Consider the following 23,471-nt stretch of genomic DNA (forward strand, 5'->3'; position numbering starts at 1 on the left):
TATCGGCCCGTTTGCCTTTCCCTTGGATAACACTGGTGGTGTGGAGAGGGAAGGCCAGTATACATGGGCGACTGCTGGTTTCCATAAACAGCCTTGTCCGGACTTATGCCTGGGAGGGTAACTTCCATGGTCTGTGTTGCGATCGAAAGGGGTCTCAGAATATATATATATATATATATATATATATATATATAAAACAGGCTTCCACACACTTTCCATCAACCAAATTTATTCACTTTGGTCAGCCCAGTGCTATAGTGGAAGATATTTTCCCAAGGTGGCACGGTGAGACTGAACCTGAAACCATGTGGTTGCAAAGTCATATCTGCACCTATATTTACATAAATAATTGGTATTCTCTGTTTGCCCAACTCATCCAAACCAGCATGTTATCTCATAAACTGCATTTAGTCAACAATGAATACCATTTTCATTTCATAGTTGACATAATTAACATCAGAAAAGATATCAACTGTAAACAGAGGTTACAAATCATTTATGTACATTGTTGCCATAGTTATTATCCTCCACAATTACTGTATAAACCGAAAGTACAAAGAATTAACAGGAGTTGAAGAGGCAGTAAATATTATCACAATATATATAGACGCACATAAACTATTGCTACTTTCTGTCTGTTCGTTATCATGTGTTGGTTAGACTCATACTAAATGTTGCCAGAATTAATATGTATTAAATTATGAGTACTCTCTTTTTACACTCTATAATATCAGATAGACAGGTAATAAATGTTACCACGAAAAATACATACCTAAATTATTGTTACTTAATTGTTTATGCAATAATGTAATGGATAATAAATACAGCAACAAGTGGCATCTTATATATCTTTTACTTATTTCAGTCATTGAACTGTGGCCATGCTGGGACACCACCTTGAAAAGTCTAGTCAAACAAATCAATCCTAGCACTTATTTTTAGCTGGGTACTTTTTCTACCGGGTTCTTTTACAGAACCTCTAGGTTACAGAGTACATAAGCAAATCAACACTAGTTTTCAAAGGGACAAACACAGACACACAGATATATACTACATACATACATGTAATATATGTATGTATATATATACATATATATATATATGTATATATATATATATATATATATATATATATATATATATATATTTATATATAGAGGGCATATACATACATGCCAGGAGGCATTGTATATACATGCCAAACGCTAAGAGGGACAATCAGTCATTTCTACCAAAAATATTACTAATCCCACCGAATGCAATTTTTCAAAGTAAGACATTTAAAATATAGGCCTGTATCACAGTGATTTCATACTTACGTAATCATCAGCAGGCCTGAATGTATTATAAATAAACAACGACCTTGCCTCGCTTAAGCCGATCAGCTAACTGATCAACATCAACGAAGCACATGGGTGAGTTTATATATATTACATCCGGGTAAATGGTAAACTTTTACGAATTGCATTATATATATATAAGGTGAGCTGGCAGAATCATTGGTGGATGAAATGCTTAGCGGTATTTCACCCATCACTACGTTCCAAGTTCAAATTCCACCAAGGTTGACTTTGCCTTTCATCCTTTCAGGGTTGATAAATTAAGTACCAGTTAAATACTGGGGATTGATGTGCCTATAGTAGAAAGGATATATATATATATAGTCCAATTCATGCCAGTATGGAAAACTAATGATAAATCATGATGATGTTGTTGACGATATATACATGACAATCTTGTTTCAGTTTCCATCTACCAAATCCACTCACAAGGCTTTGGTCATCCTGGGGCTACAGTAGCCAAGGTTCAGTCCCACAATGTCAGACTAAGCCCAGAATTATGTAGTTGAGAAGCAAATTTCTCCCACACAGCCACACCTATGCCTCCATATATGAATTGCTTGTTTCATACACTTTGTTTACAGTTGATAATTTTATCTAATATAAATAATGCCAGCTGTGATGTGGATGTTATATTTATTTCCAACTCCACTTGATTGCAGCCTGCAGTTTTTGAAACAACTTGTTAGTCTGTATGTGTAATGTAAGCTAAAGTGATAAATATACTGCAAGTTGGTGGTTGAATGTAAATGTGGTAGGGATAGATTGAGAAAGACAGGAGTTGAGAGCAATGGAGTTCAAGGATGAGGTGACACTCTTGAGAAGTAAAATACACTGAAAAACAATTTGTTATGTACACTCCCAAACATTCATAGGATGGGTCTGTAACAAAGTGGAGGAGAATAATGGTACTTTACCTTCATTAAAGCATTAGGTTATTTTTGTTTTTAAAATTACATTTCATTTCTGGAAGCAGACTTTGAACTCTTTTGTATTTATCTTGACTACTTAATAGCATTGCTCTGCACCACATTAGGAATATTTTTTTTCTACAGTTGTTGTTATGGAAGAAGTAGTTTTAAATAACCTGTGAATAACCAACATGGAAACATTTTCTCATTGTGATATCATATGGGCCATAAGTTCCCTTTGAAATCATACAAGATATTGTTTGTTCCTACTCAAGCCATGCCTGACTCATAAGGGCCTGTTTCCTAGTTTCCTTGGTGTGTAGGTTCCCCACCTGGACGGGACGCTGGTCTGTCACAGGTGAGCTGCAAGATGCAGGTCGAAAGAGTGAGAGAAAGTTGTGGCAAAAGAGTCTGCAGAAGTTCACCTTCTGCCAGAGCTGTGTGGAGCTTAGCTATTTCTGAGATTCAAACCCATGATCCCTCGACTGCGAGTCTGCTGCTCTAACCACTAGGCCATGTGCCTCCACCATACAAGATATAGTCTGATAAATTCGTAAAGTCTCCAGAAACTGCATCATCATCATTGTTTTAACATCCACTTTTCCATTCTGGATCAGACAGAATTCATTAAGGCAGATTGTTTTATGGCCAGTTGTCTTTCCTATTGCCAAACCTCACTTGTTGCCCAGTAAACTAATATTTCTTCATGACCAGACATATTTCACAGAATATCGGAAATAAATGACACCACTTGGCAGTGACACACATTTATTATTATCACACAATGTCAAGACAAAGATGCACACACACACACAGTAAGCTTCTTTCAGTTTCATTGTACTAAATCTATTCGCAAGGCTTTGGTCAGCCTGGTACTTTAGTAGAAAACGTTTACCTAACGTGCCAGGCAATGGGACTGAACCTGAAATCATATGATTAATGTTCTATTGTAGAGTGAAAAAAAACCCCATTTAAATAGCCATTCTAATCTTCAGAGGGGAAAGGCTGTTGCTTAATAAATCATGAAACCTTTTCCTTTCAAACAGCTAGAGTAGAGTTTGTGTTTTTTCCTGAAACAATGAACTGCCTACAACAGGCTACAGAACTGCAAAAGTACAACCTAGTTTCTCTCCACTTTGCCATTGTGTATCTAAATATAAAGGCAGAAGTAATAGGTAAATGCTAATTAAAATATGACCAATTTCTTATTGGGCAAATCTGTTAGTGTAAAGTGTCTCAAGTGTTTGACCTGAAACTGCCATATCTAATGCACCTCTCCTCAAAAGAAGGAGTATGGAAATAAATGCAGGATTATAGATGAAGAGTTGCCATGTTGTCACCAGTTCTTGTGATGCTCTCTGCCCCCATCAAACAGCAAATTAATTTCCTGCATGACTGCTTCATTGAAAAGTAACGAGTACACTACAAAAGAATTGGAAATTGGAAAGCGAATTATCAACCATGTGAAGCAACAGAGAATAAAAAGCAACCAATTATTGATGTGCCATAGCTTCTCTCTGTAAGGACTAACCTTGAGACAAACAACAAAGATAGCAGTAGTAGTAGTGACAGCAACAACTGTCTGGTCTCAAACAAGAAGCTTTAATATTCAAAAGAGCTTTATGTTAATGCTCCGTATGCCATGGTTCAATAAATTATCCTAAAGCAGGAAATTTGGCTTCCAGTTAGCTGAGTAACCGTAGAGACTGTATTATACTAGAGATTGTAAGTGTTCAGTGGTGAGTGGATGAAATAACATTGGAACACTGATTAACCCTTTTGTGTTCAAATGAGTCTATCAAATGTAATTCTTAGATATTCTGATTTACTGTTTTGAATTAATCATCTTGTAGCTTCAAGATTTTAATGATGTGATTGCTTATTTTTAGAATGTAATTGTAGGGTATGTGTGAGAGGCTAGAACTGGCCAGGTTGAGCATAAAATAGGTAGAATATTTGGACTAGATATGGTCTGTTTAAATGCTAAAGGGTTCATTCTTGTATGAAATCAAGAAGGGTTGATGAGAAGTGAAAGACCTTATTTTCTCAACATAAGCAATTTCATTTTCCAATCGTCTTTGTTTCCCCCCACCCACATACTTGTCTGCTCATATTTCCTATGGGCTTGTATGGATATTTACAAGGGGTGCTCATAAGTTCCCGGCTTTGGGTTAAAGACAATACAGGGGGATCAGTTAATTATGATTTTATTCAACATATTTCCCCTCTCAGATTCACATGTGGCCCTTCAGTTTTTGTAAGCCCTGTAAAAGAATTCAGAAGGTTTCAGAAGAATTCAGACTTTACACGATACCCTTAAAGCCAGGACTTTTCCAGCATCCCCTTTTCCAGCATCCCCTTTTCCAGCATCCCCTTTTCCAGCATCCCCTTTTTCAGCATCCCCTTTTCCAGCATCCCCTTTTCCAGCATCCCCTTTTCCAGCATCCCCTTTTCCAGCATCCCCTCCTACATGTGTGTGTGTGTGTTTATGTATGTGTAGCAAATCCATGGCTGAATGGATAAGAAGGTTGCTTCACAATAATGAGATTAAGAGTTTAATCCCATTACTTTGGATAAGTGTCTTTTACAAGGGAGATTGTGTGTGTAGAAGTTCCAAATGGTCTGTATTTGCCATTCAAAAGAACACCAGCTTTGCCACACACAGTCTCAGACAATTCTGCCGGAGGATTTGAAGTGTCAATTGAAAACTCAATGATTTCAACTATAATTTTATGAGTAGATGGTTCAATTGAAGAACAGGGAAACTCACTTTGATATATACACACACATATATATATATATATATATATATATATCATGACCCAACTTTTCGTCCGCTGTCACTTTGTCCAATGTCAATTCGTCCACCAGGAAAGTGGCCCTGTGAGTCTTTATGACTCAGAAAAGATCTTTATCCCAAGTCTGTACAGTAGAAGACATTTGCTCAAAGTGCCATGCAGTGGAACTGAACCCAAAACTGTATGGCTGGGAATTGAACATCTTAACCACACAGCCATGACACCCATTCATGTCTATATAAGCATACACACACATATTTGTGTATGCAATATATATCTCGATCTATATGAACATACATGTATGCAGTGTAAGGAATTATGTCATTACACAAGCATTCTTTGGTTGCTATGGTGATAATTACAACCTAGCAGACTGTAGCATCTGTTCATATTTTGACTGAAATGTTATATATTTAATGATTATTGCTAACAATTAGAGTTGGCCTTTGGTCTAAGTGGAAAAACATCGCTATTAAGGTTATTGGTGTTTTATAGTGAGATACTGTTTATATCAGTTTCTTGAAATCAGAATCACAAAGTTATTGATAAACAAAGGTAACCTGCTCCTTGCACTTATTTTAGAAATTAGTATTATAATTTTTATTAGTGTTGTTGTTGTTGGCATGTCGAACAAAATGCCTTGTGGTATTTATTGCAGCATTTGACAATTTTGGTAAAACTTCAAAGCTCTTGGAGTGAAGTAAAAGCACATCTGCTCACAGCAACATTCAATAATAATAATAATAATAATAAATGCCCTGATGCAGTACCTGGCAGTGGCTCTCGTGGCTTCTGATCTTAACTGATTGGAAGTGTTATCATGTACATTGTTTTGTCTTGGTATAAAAGATGGGCTACAGCAAATATTCTGTTCAATACCACAGATTTGCTTGTCAGTTGTTTGACCTTAACTAGATGAGCAAGTCCCTTGGTGGATGATGATATGTGCATCTTTGATCACAAGCAGAAGTAGTGGGGGAGCATCATAACCATGTGTTGAGAGGGATTCTTTGGGGTTTGAATAATTCACCTCTGGAAACATGGGTGTGTCATTCAACATCCTTAAAGAACCCTTATTCAGAGAAGAGACTTTTTGAGCAGGATGGGCTACTCGACCTGAAGAAAATTCTAACTGGGCCCCACCTGCAAGGTCACGTGCTATTTATCTTGATATGAAATCACCATGTCACACACGTATGGTTGTGCTGCATGTGCCTAGTATACCTTTATCAGACGAGTAGTCATGATGGGTATATTGGGCTTCATATATTTGTACCCCAGGGTCACTTTGATGGTATGTGCTGCTCTCTCACTCATCATCATCATCATCGTCATCGTTTAGCGTCCGTTTTCCATGCTAGCATGGGTTGGACGGTTCTACTGGGGTCTTTGAAGCCAGAAGGCTTCGTCAGGCCCAGTCAGATCTGGCAGTGTTTCCACGGCTGGATGCCCTTCCTAACGCCAACCACTGGCAGTGTTTCTACGGCTGGATGCCCTTCCTAACGCCAACCACTGGCAGTGTTTCCACGGCTGGATGCCCTTCCTAACGCCAACCACTGGCAGTGTTTCTACGGCTGGATGCCCTTCCTAACGCCAACCACTGGCAGTGTTTCTACGGCTGGATGCCGTTCCTAACGCCAACCACTGGCAGTGTTTCTACGGCTGGATGCCCTTCCTAACGCCAACCACTGGCAGTGTTTCCACGGCTGGATGCCCTTCCTAACGCCAACCACTGGCAGTGTTTCCACGGCTGGATGCCCTTCCTAACGCCAACCACTGGCAGTGTTTCTACGGCTGGATGCCCTTCCTAACGCCAACCACTGGCAGTGTTTCTACGGATGGATGCCCTTCCTAACGCAACCACTGGCAGTGTTTCTACGGCTGGATGCCCTTCCTAACGCCAACCACTGGCAGTGTTTCCACGGCTGGATGCCCTTCCTAACGCCAACCACTGGCAGTGTTTCCACGGCTGGATGCCCTTCCTAACGCCAACCACTGGCAGTGTTTCTACGGCTGGATGCCCTTCCTAACGCCAACCACTGGCAGTGTTTCTACGGCTGGATGCCCTTCCTAACGCCAACCACTGGCAGTGTTTCTACGGCTGGATGCCCTTCCTAACGCCAACCACTGGCAGTGTTTCCACGGCTGGATGCCCTTCCTAACGCCAACCACTGGCAGTGTTTCCACGGCTGGATGCCCTTCCTAACGCCAACCACTGGCAGTGTTTCCACGGCTGGATGCCCTTCCTAACGCCAACCACTGGCAGTGTTTCTACGGCTGAATGCCCTTCCTAACGCCAACCACTGGCAGTGTTTCTACGGCTGGATGCCCTTCCTAACGCCAACCACTGGCAGTGTTTCTACGGCTGGATGCCCTTCCTAACGCCAACCACTGGCAGTGTTTCTACAGCTGGATGCCCTTCCTAACGCCAACCACTGGCAGTGTTTCTACGGCTGGATGCCCTTCCTAACGCCAACTCAATAATGATAATAGTAATAAGACATTATAATGAATTAAAGTTGTCTTAGCCTCAAGATGTAGGTATTTGTCAACCAGAACCAACTAAAACAATTTACCTGGTACTTTTTGATACATGAGAAAACAATATTAAGATTGGCTAGGTCAGGTTAGGGGACATGGAGTCCCCTAACCTGACCTAGACAATAATCTTTCATGTTTTATTCCCTTTTAATTATGTCTTGTTTTAATTACTGTGTATTTATATCATACTGTTTTATCTCTGTGCTAATATTTGTACTTTAAAAATCTTAATTTATCCTCTTATATATATATATATATATATAATATATATATATATATATATATATATATATACAGGGTGTCCCAAAAAGATGTACTCACTCTTTGACAGACGATTACCAATTGTAGGATTGAGAGAGAACATTAAATAATTCTAAATGACAATAAATAATCATTTCTAGAATTTATTTTCCTGAATTTAATTCAACTTTTTAGGATTGTATGTATATCAATAAACATCTACTTGAACACAAAATGCATGAGTACTGGGAAGTCAAAGAGTGAGTACATCTCTTTTTAGGACACCCTGTATATATATACGGAGATGTACTCACATAATTGTTACTTTCTCAGATGCAGCACGGATTTTTGTCAGTGAACACGTCGCGGATTTTAGTGACGAAAATATTTTGAATCGAACGGCTTTTGTGTGTTTCTTAAATGGCTTACAAACACCTTCCACGCTGCAATTATATATATATATACATATATATATATATATACATATATATATATATATATATATATACATATATATAAAATATTATTAGAGACAAAACCACTATTTTGCAAAACAAACAAGGAAAGACTTAATCAATACATAAAATTTTAATAAATAGTCAAAATTTGAAACTGACTTATTGGAAGTCCACCTGAAGATTGTCGATCAAGACAAGTAACAATTGTAGTGGTGGTTTTTTTGACTATTTATTAAAATTTTATGTATTGATTAAGTCTTTCCTTGTTTGTTTTGCAAAATAGTGGTTTTGTCTCTAATAATATTTTATAATATTTTACTATCAAAATTGGATTTAATCCTAAATCTGATTTTTTCCCTGTAAATTTGGATTTTTCCCTAATATTATTATTTATTTATATATATATATATATATATATATACATATATATATACATATATATATATATCATATATATATACATATATATACATATATATATATATATATATATATATATACATATATACATATATATATACATATATATATACATATATATACATATATATACATATACATATATATACATATACATATATATACATATATATGTGTATATATGTATATATATACACATATATATATGTGAAGGCGCATGGCTCAGTGGTTAGAGCGTCGAGCTTATGATCGTGAGGTTGTGAGCTCGAATCCCGGACCGGGCTGGGTGTTGTGTTCTTGAGCAAGGCACTTTATTTCACGTTGCTCCAGTTCACTCAGCTGTAGAAATGAGTTACGACGTCACTGGTGCCAAGCTGTATCGACCTTTGTCTTTCCTTGGATAACACTGGTAGCGTGGGAGGGGAGCTGGTATGCATGGGCGACTGCTGGTCTTCCATAAAAAAACAACCGTGCCCGGACTTGTGTCTAGGAGGGTAACTTTCTAGGTGCAATCCCATGGTCATTCATGACCAAAGGGGGTCTTTACCCTTATATACATATATATACATATACATATATACATATATATACATATATACACATATATTTCCATCTCATTGTATTGTCACTCATTCTTTCAGTATTCCCTCATTACCCTGTCTAGCTCAAACATTTTTTTCGTTTAGACTTGTCTCCAGGTTCATAGCCACTCTGATTTTTCAATTTTTCAATTTTTCAATTTTTCGTTTAGTATTGTCTCCCGATTCATACAAACCCATTTGCTAGCTCACGATTAACAGAACCTCTTTACTCAGCTACGGTGTTATATTAGCTATCAATAATGATATTCCCTCTGATTTTTCTGATTTTCAAACCTATTTATCTAATGTTTATTTATCGACAATGCCGTCCCCAGTCAAATTCCCTCACACCGCTTATTGTCACGTGTCCCTTGACCTCTCTCTCTAACTAACCGTATCTCTCTCTCGCTATGTCCCCCCCTTCCCATAACCATCATCGCCATGGTCCTCTATGCCCCCCCTCCCCAAAACCATCATCGCCATACATAAAAGAGCCATCGCATTTATCGTTAACCCCACTCGCTTCAAAATATCTAAAGAATACGCACAGATCATGAATGGCTAAAAGTTAAGTGAATCGTCCAACCTTGCTACGACTACCTTCTTTCTTGCACTTATCCTTATTCTTTCTCTATTCTTCAATTTCCATCTCATTGTATTGTCACTCATTCTTTCAGTATTCCCTCATTACCCTGTCTAGCTCAAACATTTTTTTCGTTTAGACTTGTCTCCAGGTTCATAGCCACTCTGATTTTTCAATTTTTCAATTTTTCAATTTTTCAATTTTTCGTTTAGTATTGTCTCCCGATTCATACAAACCCATTTGCTAGCTCACGATTAACAGAACCTCTTTACTCAGCTACGGTGTTATATTAGCTATCAATAATGATATTCCCTCTGATTTTTCTGATTTTCAAACCTATTTATCTAATGTTTATTTATCGACAATGCCGTCCCAGTCAAATTCCCTCACCCGCTTATTGTCACGTGTCCCTTGACCTCTCTCTCTAACTAACCGTATCTCTCTCTCGCTATGTCCCCCCTTCCCATAACCATCATCGCCATGGTCCTCTATGCCCCCCCTCCCCAAAACCATCATCGCCATACATAAAAGAGCCATCGCATTTATCGTTAACCCCACTCGCTTCAAAATATCTAAAGAATACGCACAGATCATGAATGGCTAAAAGTTAAGTGAATCGTCCAACCTTGCTACGACTACCTTCTTCTTGCACTTATCCTTATTCTTTCTCTATTCTTCAATTTCCATCTCATTGTATTGTCACTCATTCTTTCAGTATTCCCTCATTACCCTGTCTAGCTCAAAACATTTTTTTCGTTTAGACTTGTCTCCAGGTTCATAGCCACTCTGATTTTTCAATTTTTCAATTTTTCAATTTTTCAATTTTTCGTTTAGTATTGTCTCCCGATTCATACAAACCCATTTGCTAGCTCACGATTAACAGAACCTCTTTACTCAGCTACGGTGTTATATTAGCTATCAATAATGATATTCCCTCTGATTTTTCTGATTTTCAAACCTATTTATCTAATGTTTATTTATCGACAATGCCGTCCCCAGTCAAATTCCCTCACACCGCTTTGTCACGTGTCCCTTGACCTCTCTCTCTAACTAACCGTATCTCTCTCTCGCTATGTCCCCCCTTCCCATAACCATCATCGCCATGGTCCTCTATGCCCCCCCTCCCCAAAACCATCATCGCCATACATAAAAGAGCCATCGCATTTATCGTTAACCCACTCGCTTCAAAATATCTAAAGAATACGCACAGATCATGAATGGCTAAAAGTTAAGTGAATCGTCCAACCTTGCTACGACTACCTTCTTTCTTGCACTTATCCTTATTCTTTCTCTATTCTTCAATTTCCATCTCATTGTATTGTCACTCATCTTTCAGTATTCCCTCATTACCCTGTCTAGCTCAAAACATTTTTTCGTTTAGACTTGTCTCCAGGTTCATAGCCACTCTGATTTTTCAATTTTTCAATTTTTCAATTTTTCAATTTTTCGTTTAGTATTGTCTCCCGATTCATACAAACCCATTTGCTAGCTCACGATTAACAGAACCTCTTTACTCAGCTACGGTGTTATATTAGCTATCAATAATGATATTCCTCTGATTTTTCTGATTTTCAAACCTATTTATCTAATGTTTATTTATCGACAATGCCGTCCCCAGTCAAATTCCTCACACCGCTTATTGTCACGTGTCCCTTGACCTCTCTCTCTAACTAACCGTATCTCTCTCTCGCTATGTCCCCCCTTCCCATAACCATCATCGCCATGGTCCTCTATGCCCCCCCTCCCCAAAACCATCATCGCCATACATAAAAGAGCCATCGCATTTATCGTTAACCCCACTCGCTTCAAATATCTAAAGAATACGCACAGATCATGAATGGCTAAAAGTTAAGTGAATCGTCCAACCTTGCTACGACTACCTTCTTTCTTGCACTTATCCTTATTCTTTCTCTATTCTTCAATTTCCATCTCATCGTATTGTCACTCATTCTTTCAGTATTCCCTCATTACCCTGTCTAGCTCAAACATTTTTTTTGTTTAGACTTGTCTCCAGGTTCATAGCCACTCTGATTTTTCAATTTTCAATTTTTCAATTTTCGTTTAGTATTGTCTCCCGATTCATACAAACCCATTTGCTAGCTCACGATTAACAGAACCTCTTTACTCAGCTACGGTGTTATTAGCTATCAATAATGATATTCCCTCTGATTTTTCTGATTTTCAAACCTATTTATCTAATGTTTATTTATCGACAATGCCGTCCCCAGTCAAATTCCCTCACACCGCTTATTGTCACGTGTCCCTTGACCTCTCTCTCTAACTAACCGTATCTCTCTCTCGCTATGTCCCCCCTTCCCATAACCATCATCGCCATGGTCCTCTATGCCCCCCTCCCCAAAACCATCATCGCCATACATAAAAGAGCCATCGCATTTATCGTTAACCCCACTCGCTTCAAAATATCTAAAGAATACGCACAGATCATGAATGGCTAAAAGTTAAGTGAATCGTCCAACCTTGCTACGACTACCTTCTTTCTTGCACTTATCCTTATTCTTTCTCTATTCTTCAATTTCCATCTCATTGTATTGTCACTCATTCTTTCAGTATTCCCTCATTACCCTGTCTAGCTCAAACATTTTTTTTCGTTTAGACTTGTCTCCAGGTTCATAGCCACTCTGATTTTTCAATTTTTCAATTTTTTTCAATTTTTCAATTTTTCGTTTAGTATTGTCTCCCGATTCATACAAACCCATTTGCTAGCTCACGATTAACAGAACCTCTTTACTACTCAGCTACGGTGTTATATTAGCTATCAATAATGATATTCCCTCTGATTTTTCTGATTTTCAAACCTATTTATCTAATGTTTATTTATCGACAATGCCGTCCCCAGTCAAATTCCCTCACACCGCTTATTGTCACGTGTCCCTTGACCTCTCTCTCTAACTAACCGTATCTCTCTCTCGCTATGTCCCCCCTTCCCATAACCATCATCGCCATGGTCCTCTATGCCCCCCCCCAAACCATCATCGCCATACATAAAAGAGCCATCGCATTTATCGTTAACCCCCACTCGCTTCAAAATATCTAAAGATACGCACAGATCATGAATGGCTAAAGTTAAGTGAATCGTCCAACCTTGCTACGACTACCTTCTTTCTTGCACTTATCCTTATTCTTTCTCTATTCTTCAATTTCCATCTCATTGTATTGTCACTCATTCTTTCAGTATTCCCTCATTACCCTGTCTAGCTCAAACATTTTTTCGTTTAGACTTGTCTCCAGGTTCATAGCCACTCTGATTTTTCAATTTTTCAATTTTCAATTTTTCGTTTAGTATTGTCTCCCGATTCATACAAACCCATTTGCTAGCTCACGATTAACAGAACCTCTTTACTCAGCTACGGTGCACCCGCCCTCCCACCCCCACCACGCATGCCGGAAGTTCCTATTCTCTTCCATTCCGGGGTTGCTTCCCATGAAGACTGCAAATGCTCTCACCATCCATACCCCTCCCTACCCCTAGTCTCGACCTATGTAAGGTAATGTTCATACAGTGCAAAATATGAAAGGCTAGCGTTATGCAGGTTGTACTGAAGGCTACTTTACTACTTCATTTCTTGCACATGAATTCTGCCAAATGCGAGCTTTCTTTTCAGGTACACGAAGCTACTGTCCACCGTCCCAGGGTCTCTAGAGCCCATGCCTTCCACACACCCTCAGGGTTGGCACCCTCAACGTTGGCACTCTGAAAGGTAGGTCTGGTGAGATAGTCGAGATGCTTGAACGGAGATGTGTGGATATATGTTGCATGCAAGAAATAAGGTGGAGAGGAGGATCAGCTAGGTTCCTCACAGGCAAGGAACGCAGGTACAAGATTTTCTGGGCAGGGAACACTGACGGGGTTGGTGGCGTGGGTATACTTATCGCTGAGAAATGGGTAGATAAAGTAATTGAGGTAATCAGAGTAAGTGACAGAATACTTAAGATTAGATTAGTGCTTCATCATAGTTTAGCAACCATTATATCAGCCTATGCTCCTCAGTCGGGGCTACCCGATGGACAGAAAGACCGATTCTATGACACTCTACTGCAGACTACCTCATTGACGTACGACAGAGACCTTATCTTTGTGGCTGGTGACTTCAATGGTCACGTTGGACGACATGCTGGGGGCTTCCATGGCGTACATGGAGGCTATGGCTATGGCTCCCGCAACGAGGAGGGAACCAGGCTGCTGGAGTTCTGCGATGCAAATAATCTTATGATTTGCAACACTAACTTCAGGAAACCTACCAGCCACCTAGTCACTTACCAATCGGGCCAACATACCAGCCAAATTGACTACATCCTTACAAGGCAAAGGGAGAGATGGCTGCTTATAATGCCAAAACCTTCCCAGGTGAAGAATGTACCCCACAACAGACTGGTAGTTAGTGACTTTAGGATCAGGACTAGGAGGACAACCAGAAGACGACAAATATGGAGAAGAAGGATCTGGAAGCTTAAAGATCCTGCAAATGGACAGAGATTTAGGGACATATTACTTGAAGCCTCTGACGAAGTAGAAGGGGATAGAGCATCACAGGGGTAGAAGACAGCTGGACGTTTCTAAGGGACAACCTGCTGAGAGCCACTGACCAGATCTGTGGCTGGTGCAAAGTCCCCTCTCGACCTAGAATAACGTGGTGGTGGAACAATATTGTAGACAGGGCTATTAGAGAAAAGAGACAGGCTTGGAAGGTCTGGAAAAATGGGGGTAGCAGGGAATTGTATCAGACTGCCAAAGAGAAGCTAGGAGACAGGTTTATTTAGCCAGAGGGGAAGCAGATAAGAAAAAATTTGCCAATGTTCTGCGCCGTGAGGACCAAGACTGGAGGTGTTTCGTGTTGCAAGACAGTGTTTGAGAGAGAATCGTGATGTGGTAGGAGAGAAGTGTGTTCGCATGGAAGATGGTTCACTTGCGCTAAATGAGGATGCGAAGAGAGAGGTTTTGAGATGCCACTATGAAAGGTTGCTGAATGAAGAAAATGAATGGGATAAAGAGAGTCTGCCGAATGTTGACCCAACAGAGGGACCAGCTATCCGAGTTGATAGTTCTGTGGTAGCTAAGGCAATTAGAAGCATGAAGACGGGAAAGCCCCAGGCCCATCAGGAATCACTGCAGAGATGCTCAAAATGTCTGGTAGTGTCGGCTATAGCCTAGTCACCCATATAGTTAATCAGGTGATACAAAGGGGTCATACCCATGACTGGTGTAGCAGTATAATAGTCAACTGCTACAAAGGTAAAGGTGATGCCCTAGATACAATAACTAACAGAGGTATCAAGCTGTTGGACCAGGTGATGAAGGTTACGGAGAGGGTCATAGCCCAACTAATTAAGAGAGAGTTAGTTTAGATGAGATGCAGTTTGGGTTTGTGCCAGGGAAAAGTACTACTGATGCTATATTCCTGGTAAGGCAGCTGCAGGAGAAATACCTAGCCAAAGATAAGCCCCTGTACCTGGCTTTTGTTGACATGGAGAAAGCCTTCGACAGGGTCCCCCGATCCCTTATCTGGTGGGCAATGAGAAAACTAGGGATAGATGAATGGTTAGTGAGAGCTGTGCGGGCCATGTATAGGGACGCCGCTAGTAGGGTGAGGGTGGAAATGAGTACAGTGAAGAATTCCGGGTAGAGGTAGGGGTCCACCAAGGCTCAGTACTCAGCCCCCTCCTATTTATCATAGTCCTCCAGAAATAACGAGGAATTCAAGACAGGATGCCCTTGGGAGCTCCTCTATGCTGATGACCTTGCTCTAATTGCTGAGTCGCTATCAGAACTGGAGGAGAAGTTTCAGGTGTGGAAACAAGGATTAGAATCGAAGGGCCTCAGAGTCAATCTAGCTAAAACCAAAGTCGTAATCAGTAGGAAGGTAGACAAATCACAAACACCTTCAGGTAGATGGCCCTGCTCGATCTGTAGAAAAGGTGTAGGTAGAAACTCTGTAAGATGCACCAAGTGTAAGCTATGGACACATAAGAGATGCAGCAATGTCAAAGGAAGGCTAACTAGGAAGATGGTTTTTGTATGTGGCAGATGCTCAGGAACAATAAACACTGAAAATGCTCTGAGACCAACTTCCGTCACTTTCCAGGGAGAAAAACTAGAAATAGTTGATAGTTTCCGTTACCTAGGTGACCAAGTCAGCAGCGGGGGTGGGTGTGCTGAAAGTGTAACTGCTAGAGTAAGAATAGCTTGGGCAAAGTTCAGAGAGCTCTTACCTCTGCTGGTGACAAAAGGCCTCTCGCACAGAGTGAAAGGCAGACTGTATGATGCGTGTGTACGAACAGCCATGCTACATGGCAGTGAAACATGGGCCGTGACTGCTGAGGATATGCGTAAGCTCGCTAGAAATGAAGCCAGTATGCTCCGATGGATGTGTAATGCCGGTACTCACACTCGGCAGAGTAAGTACCTTGAGAGAAAAGCTGGACCTAAGAAGCATCAGTTGTGGTGTGCAAGAGAGACGTTTGCGCTGGTATGGTCATGTGGCGAGAATGGATGAAGATAGTTGTGTGAAAAAGTGCCACACCCTAGCGGTTGAGGGAACCTGTGGAAGAGGCAGACCCAGGAAAACCTGGGACGAGGTGGTGAAGCACGACCTTCGAACTTTAGGTCTCACTGAGGAAATGACTAGAGACCGAGACCTCTGGAAGTGTGCTGTGCGCGAGAAGACCCGGCAGGACAAGTGAGTCCACAACCCCGTGGCCTTCTACATGGGATGGAGCCAGCCTACGTATGCATACCTTCCCTTCTTGGGACACAAAACTCTACTTGTGAAGACGTTTGAGGCAAGTGAGGATCAGAATCGAAATCGATCAATGGAAATTGCGGATGTGCTACCAGTGCCGGTGGCATGTCGAAACTCTGCTTGTGAAGACCCATTGAGGCAAGTGAGGATCAGAATCGAATCGATCAATGGAAATTGCAGATGTGTTACCAGTGCCGGTGGCATGTAAGAGAACTTTCCGTTTCGCGACCGTTGCCAGCACCGCCCGTTTCGTGTCCGTTGCCAGCCTCGCCTGGCCCTCGTGCCGGTGGCACATAAAAAGCACCATCCTTTCGTGGCCGTTTGCCAGCTCTGTCTGGCACCAGTGCGGGTGGCACGTAAAAAGCACCCACTACACTCACGGAGTGGTTGGCGTTAGGAAGGGCATCCAGCCGTAGAAACACTGCCAGATTTGACTGGGCCTGATGAAGCCTTCTGGCTTCACAGACCCCAGTAGAACCGTCCAACCCATGCTAGCATGGAAAACGGACGCTAAATGATGATGATGATGATGATGATGAATATATATATATATATATATATATATACATTATATATATATATATAATATATATATATATATATATCTCTTATTATAAAAGGCAGATTTTATCTGCCTCCCTTTGGGAGTTATGCAAATCTACAATATAGGATTTCTTCAATTACAATTTACCTCGCATTTTGAGAGTACAATGCATCGCGTCATGCCAGGTCCAGTTTTTAAAATTTAAACTCCAATTAAAAATTTACAGAAAACTCACGTTCTGGTGTGGTGTGTCAAATGCTTTCTTAGTCTGGTTTACAGCACACGCAAACGCACACAAACAGTGGGCAGCGAATAAAATGAAAGTAATTTACTTACTGTAGTGAGTGATTCTTTCACTCTGCCTCCCACTTCCTCTTTCAACACATACACACGCAAATATATAAATAAAATTGTAAGCTAACGTGCGTGTGTGTGAGTGTGTGTGTGTGTGTGTGTGCGCGCGCGTGTGTGTGTGTGAGGGTGCGCGCGCGCGTGTGTGTGTGTGTGTGTGTGGGTGTGCGTGAGTGTGTGACAGGAAAGTTTTTTACGACGAATATAAGTAGCAGAAAGATAAGACAGTAAGGTGTGATTTGAGGGAGATTTGGCTGCTATTTCTACCATGTCTAGCTGCCATGTAGGGGTCTCCCTCATAGGCTCATACATACATATATACATAGATAAGACAGTAAGGTGTGATTTGGGGGAAATTTGGCTGCTATTTCTACCAGGTCTAGCTACCATGTAGAGGTCCCCCTCATTGGCTCATATATATACATACATAAGACAGTAAGGTGTGATTTGAGGGAGATTTGGCTGCTGTTTCTACAGGTCTGTTAGGCCTTCTCATGTAAACTCAAGCTTTCTCATGCCTTGAACATAAGACCAAAGCAGAGAATGTATTCTTTTATTCTTCTGCTTTTTCCAGCCATTGGTCTGTGCCATGCTGGGGCAATGCCTTGAAGAATTGTAGTTTAATGAATCAACTCCAGTTTTATTTTTGTAAGCATTGTACTTATTCTATCTGTTTCCTTTGTCAAACCACTAGGTGACAGGGATGTAAACAAACCAACATTCGTTGTCAAGCAGTGGTGGAGGACAATCACAAGCACAGACACGCACACACACACACATACATGCATACATATACACACATACATACATACATATATATATATGTGTGTATTTATATATTGCAGCGTGGAAGGTGTTTGTAAGCCATTTAAGAAACACACAAAAACCGTTACATTCACTTCAACATTTAAATTTAATTTGCCAAATATTTTCGTTGCTTTGAGACCGCGACCTGTTCACTGACAAAAATATCGTGCTAACAGGTCGCGGTCTCAAAGCGATGAAATATTTTGACAAATTAAATTTAAATGTTCAAGTGAATCTAACGGTTTTTGTGTGTTTCTTAAATGGCTTATAAACACCTTCAACGCTGCAACTGTTTTCGTTCCAGCACACGATCTCAGATCAAGTCACTTGCTATGCAAGTACATCTCTGTAACTATATATATATTATATGTATATATATATATATATGTATATTGGTAAAAACAGTAGATAACAAAGAAAGAAAGAGACCTCAATATTATGTAAATAGAGGAAATCTTTATATATAAAAGTGAGGTTGTGTGTCTGTCTCCTACGATTTAGATTCCTAACTACTCCCACATTTTGCGGTGCATTTAACCAAAACGGGTATCTTATAGTCGTGATTCATATCGAGACCGTCTGGTATTAGCGCGCGTCTACGATGAGTCTACGATTTAAAAAAATTTACCATCAATTTTTCCCATTTTTAATCCATTTTTGACATATAAAGGGAAGTAACTCTCTAAAATTTATTATTAAATCTCAGAACGTAAAAAGCTACAGTAACACCCCCCTTTGTGGTTAGCCATATTGAGATGGCTATTATACTTTACATCTCTAAAAATGCTTATATAATTATTTCCCTTACAAACCCGAGCAACGCCGGGCGATACTACTAGTATATATATATACATACATATATATATATATACCTTCCGATACATATATATATATATACATATATATACATATATATATATATATATATACATACATATATATATATACATACATATATATATACACATAACGTTTGGTGCCCCTGATGTCTTAGCGGCGATAAACGAAATAAAACACAATTCAGCAGTAGGCCCCGATAGGTTCCCTGCTTGTGTCCTGAAGGTGTGTCAACACCAACTTGCATCTCCCCTTGCTAATCTGTGGAGAAACTCACTGGATGCTGGCTATATTCCAAAAAACCTTCTGTCCCAGTCTGTTGTCCCAGTTTTCAAAAAGGGAAACAAGTGAACTACCGTCCGATCTCACTCACCTCTCATATCATCAAGGTATTTGAGAGGGTGGTGAGATCTCGAATAACCCAATTTCTGGAAAGCAACAGACGGCTGATCTCTAACCAACATGGGTTCCGTAATGGAAGGGACTGCCTAACGCAGCTCCTGCATCACTTTCATGACATTTTGAGAGCTTGGGGAAAGGGCTCCAACACCGATGTCATCTACCTTGATTTCAGTAAGGTTTTCGACAGGGTCGATCACAAGATCCTATTGAAAAAACTATCCAACATTGGTGTCTCTGGAAAGTTACTGAAATGGATCAAGTGTTTCCTGACAGACAGATCTCAACATGTTGTAGTTGAAGGGGTAAAATCAAGCCCAGCCAAAGTCAGTAGTGGCGTTCCGCAAGGCACTGTGCTGGGCCCACTTCTTTTCATCATCTACATTAATGACATCATCAAGCACAGCAACATAAAAATCTTTGCAGATGATTCCAAGCTACAGAAGGTCATAAATAAGGCGAGTGACCGAACACGCTTTCAGTCAGATCTACTGGCTGTTATCCAATGGGCAGAAAAAAACAATATGCTGCTGAACGAGGATAAATTTGAGTTAATCCACTTTGGAAAAGAGGATGCCCTGAAACTCTCATACTCCCTTCTTTCAGGTGAAACTCTCGTGGCATCCAACAACATCAGAGACTTGGGAGTAATGGTGGACAACAACATAAGCTGGGCCACTCATATAAACACCAAAGTTGACATGGCCCGCAGAATGTGTTCCTGGATTCTCAGAACTTTCCAGTCAAAGATATCCACACCATTATCCTTCTCTTCTCCACTTTTGCCCGACCCCACCTTGAATACTGTTGTCCACTGTGGTCTCCCCACACAAAACAAGTATCATAAAAGTTGAAGCACCTCAAAGGCAATCACAAAAAAGATAGAAGGCATGACAGGCCTCGACTATTGGGGTCGACTAGAAAAGCTAAACTTTATTCTCTCCAACGTCGTCGTGAGCGCTACATCATCAGCATGATGTGGAAAATATTCCATCAGCATTGCCCAAATGATGTTGGTATCACCTTTAAGGTACATCCAAGGCTTGGGCCCCGTGCCATCCGCCCAAAACAAAAATCGCACTCTCATCTCATAACAACAACACGGCACAATTATTTCACCTCAATTGGCCCCGCTCTCTTTAACATTACACCAAAACACATTAAAACAGAAACAGACCCTATAGGGTTCAAGAAGTCTTTGGACAGATTCCTTCAAGAAATCCCGGATAAACCCCCTACACCCGATATGTCTCTGTAACAATAACTCTCTACTGAGTGGGCCATAGTGCCCAAATTCTGACTTGAAAGACTTCACCAGGTGGTGCTATTAAGTTAGACATGGCCGAAACCTATCAAAGTATCAAAGTATATGTATACACATACATAATATATACATATATATATATACATATATATATATACATATATATATACATATATACATATATACATATATATATATATACATATATATATATACATATATATATAACATATATATATACATACATATATATATACATATACATATATACATATACATATATACATATATATATATATATATATATTATATATATATACATATAGATCAATAAATGGTGGGGTTGTGTTTGACCGCACGTGGAGAAATGTTAAGTAAGAAAAATCTTTTTAAAAATGCAGAATGCTCAAATGAAAGAAAATTTTAATAAAATGAGAAATGATAAAATATATAAATATATTTATTCAACCGGTTTTCGTCATTGTATGACTTGTCAAGAATATCTATGTTTTAAGAAGTTATTTTAAAAATTAGAAAGGGGAAAAAAGAAAATTGCATTGTTTTTTGTAAAGAATAATGATAAAAATGTAAAAAATTAAAAAATAAGTTCTCCGATACATTGTGAGTTCGTTGTGTATCTTGAGTTTTATGGTTGTTTACCAAAAAATTACCTTGAGGTGTTAAGATCCAAAGGGATTAAGAGCATGTGATGTTGTTGTGTTGTTAAATTCAGCATGTTGCAGGACAGGAAGTAGTAGTAATTGTGGTCCTGGTTCTTCAGTTCCTGTGTTGTGGGTAAGGGGAGACAACTCTTTTGAGTTCTTCAATAAAACCCAATTATAAAACTATCATTTTAGCTTCATTTGCATTATCTTTTTATATAATGCTTGTTAACTTAACTTTCAGATTTTAACACTTTATTTATATTATTTTCTAATAATATAAATCTGCATAGACAATTGCATTCAAATTGTCATATCATTTAATAAAAATGATAGTAATAACAACAATAGTAAAAATGATATTTAAAGAATATAAGTTTTAGCTTGAAGTGATGAATGCATGGTATCTTTATATATTTGGGTTAGTCCATCCATGAAGAGTGAGGTAGAGAAAGGAAGTTTGATCAACGAGGAGTTTGCATATTAAGTTGTGTTTGGAATTTTTCAATAAAGAGATTCTCCTTGTTAATTCTCTCCTGAGTGGTGATCCCGTCTTTACATTGGTAGAAGGGGAATATATAAATTTGGGGTTTAAGTCTTTAGCACATGAGTCTAAGTGGTCACTCAGTGGAATTTGTCGGTATTCCGGAGATTTATTTGTTCTTTATGCACCGTTACTCGTTTACGTAACGGGAGACTCGTTTGTCCAACATAATATGTTGGCAACCAGCGCATTGTGAGAACGTAGATAAGGTTCTCGGAGGAACAGGAGAAGTAGTCTTGATTTTAAACTTCGTACCTTGTTTGAAGGTAATTCAGAGCCTTCAAGTAGAAAGGGGCAGGTAACCACAGTTTGAGCGTGCACATTTTTTTACTGTTGGGGGTGGATGTGGTGTGTGAAGTTTGGCATTTGTCAAGAGTTTTTTTAAAGATTTGTGTTGCCTTTTGCATTTGAGGATTTTTTGTGTATTTATAATGTTTTTCATTTTTGGGTCTGTTGACAGTAGACTGAGGTTTTGTATGATTGTGGTGTATGCTTCGATATTTTTGGGGTTGTGGGTGGAAATGTCTGGAAGTATTTTGAGGTTGTGTGTGGTGTTAGGTTGGGTGGTTTTCAGTGTAGTGTTGTCTAGTTCTTTGGCGCGTTTTATTCCATACTCTATAAGGGTGGGAAGGTGGAGGTATTGACGTTGTAATATTGTGTTTTTGAGGTCTTGAATGCGTATTCTCGTTTTTTTGGATCCGAGACAATGGTGCATACCCTTTTTAGCTAAATTGAAAGGGATATTTGTCTTGCAAAAAACAATGCAATTTTCTTTTTTTTCCCCTTTCTAATTTTTAAAAATAACTTCTTAAAACATAGATATTCTTGACAATCATACAATGACGAAAACCGGTTGAATAAATATATATTTATATATTTTATCATTTTCTCATTTTATTAAAATTCTTTCATTTGAGCATTCTGCATTTTTAAAAAAGATTTTTCTTACTATATACATATATATAACATATATACATATATATTTATATATATATATATATATATATATATATATATATATATATTATATATTATATACTATATATATATATATATATATTATCATATATATATACATATATACATACTTTGATACTTTGATAGGTTTCGGCCATATTGGCCCAGGCCATCTAACTTATAGCACCACCTGTGAAGTCTTTCAAGTCAGAATTTGGGCACTATGGCCCACCCAAGTAGAAGTTATTGTTTACAGAGACATATCCGGTGTAGGGGGTTTATCCGGGAATTCTTGAAGGAATCTGTCCAAAGACTTCTTGAACCCTATAGGGTCAGTTCTGTTTTAATGTGTTTTGGTGTAATGTTAAAAAGAGTGGGGCAATTGAGGTGAAATAATTGTGCCGTGTTGTTGTTATGAGATGAGAGTGCGATTTTTGTTTTGGCGGATGGCCGGGGCCCAAGCCTTGGATGTACCT

The 23,471-nt window shown here is 39.2% G+C and overlaps 1 protein-coding gene across 1 annotated transcript in view; it reads left to right on the forward strand.

The window, feature by feature from the left end:
- The window catches only part of LOC115230863 (BCL2/adenovirus E1B 19 kDa protein-interacting protein 3), a 105,074-nt gene that overhangs the window by 77,698 nt on the left and 3,905 nt on the right, over nt 1–23,471 (forward strand). The window lies entirely within an intron of this gene.

The sequence above is a fragment of the Octopus sinensis genome, linkage group LG2, assembly GCF_006345805.1.
Source record: "Octopus sinensis linkage group LG2, ASM634580v1, whole genome shotgun sequence".
Lineage (NCBI taxonomy): Eukaryota > Metazoa > Mollusca > Cephalopoda > Octopoda > Octopodidae > Octopus > Octopus sinensis.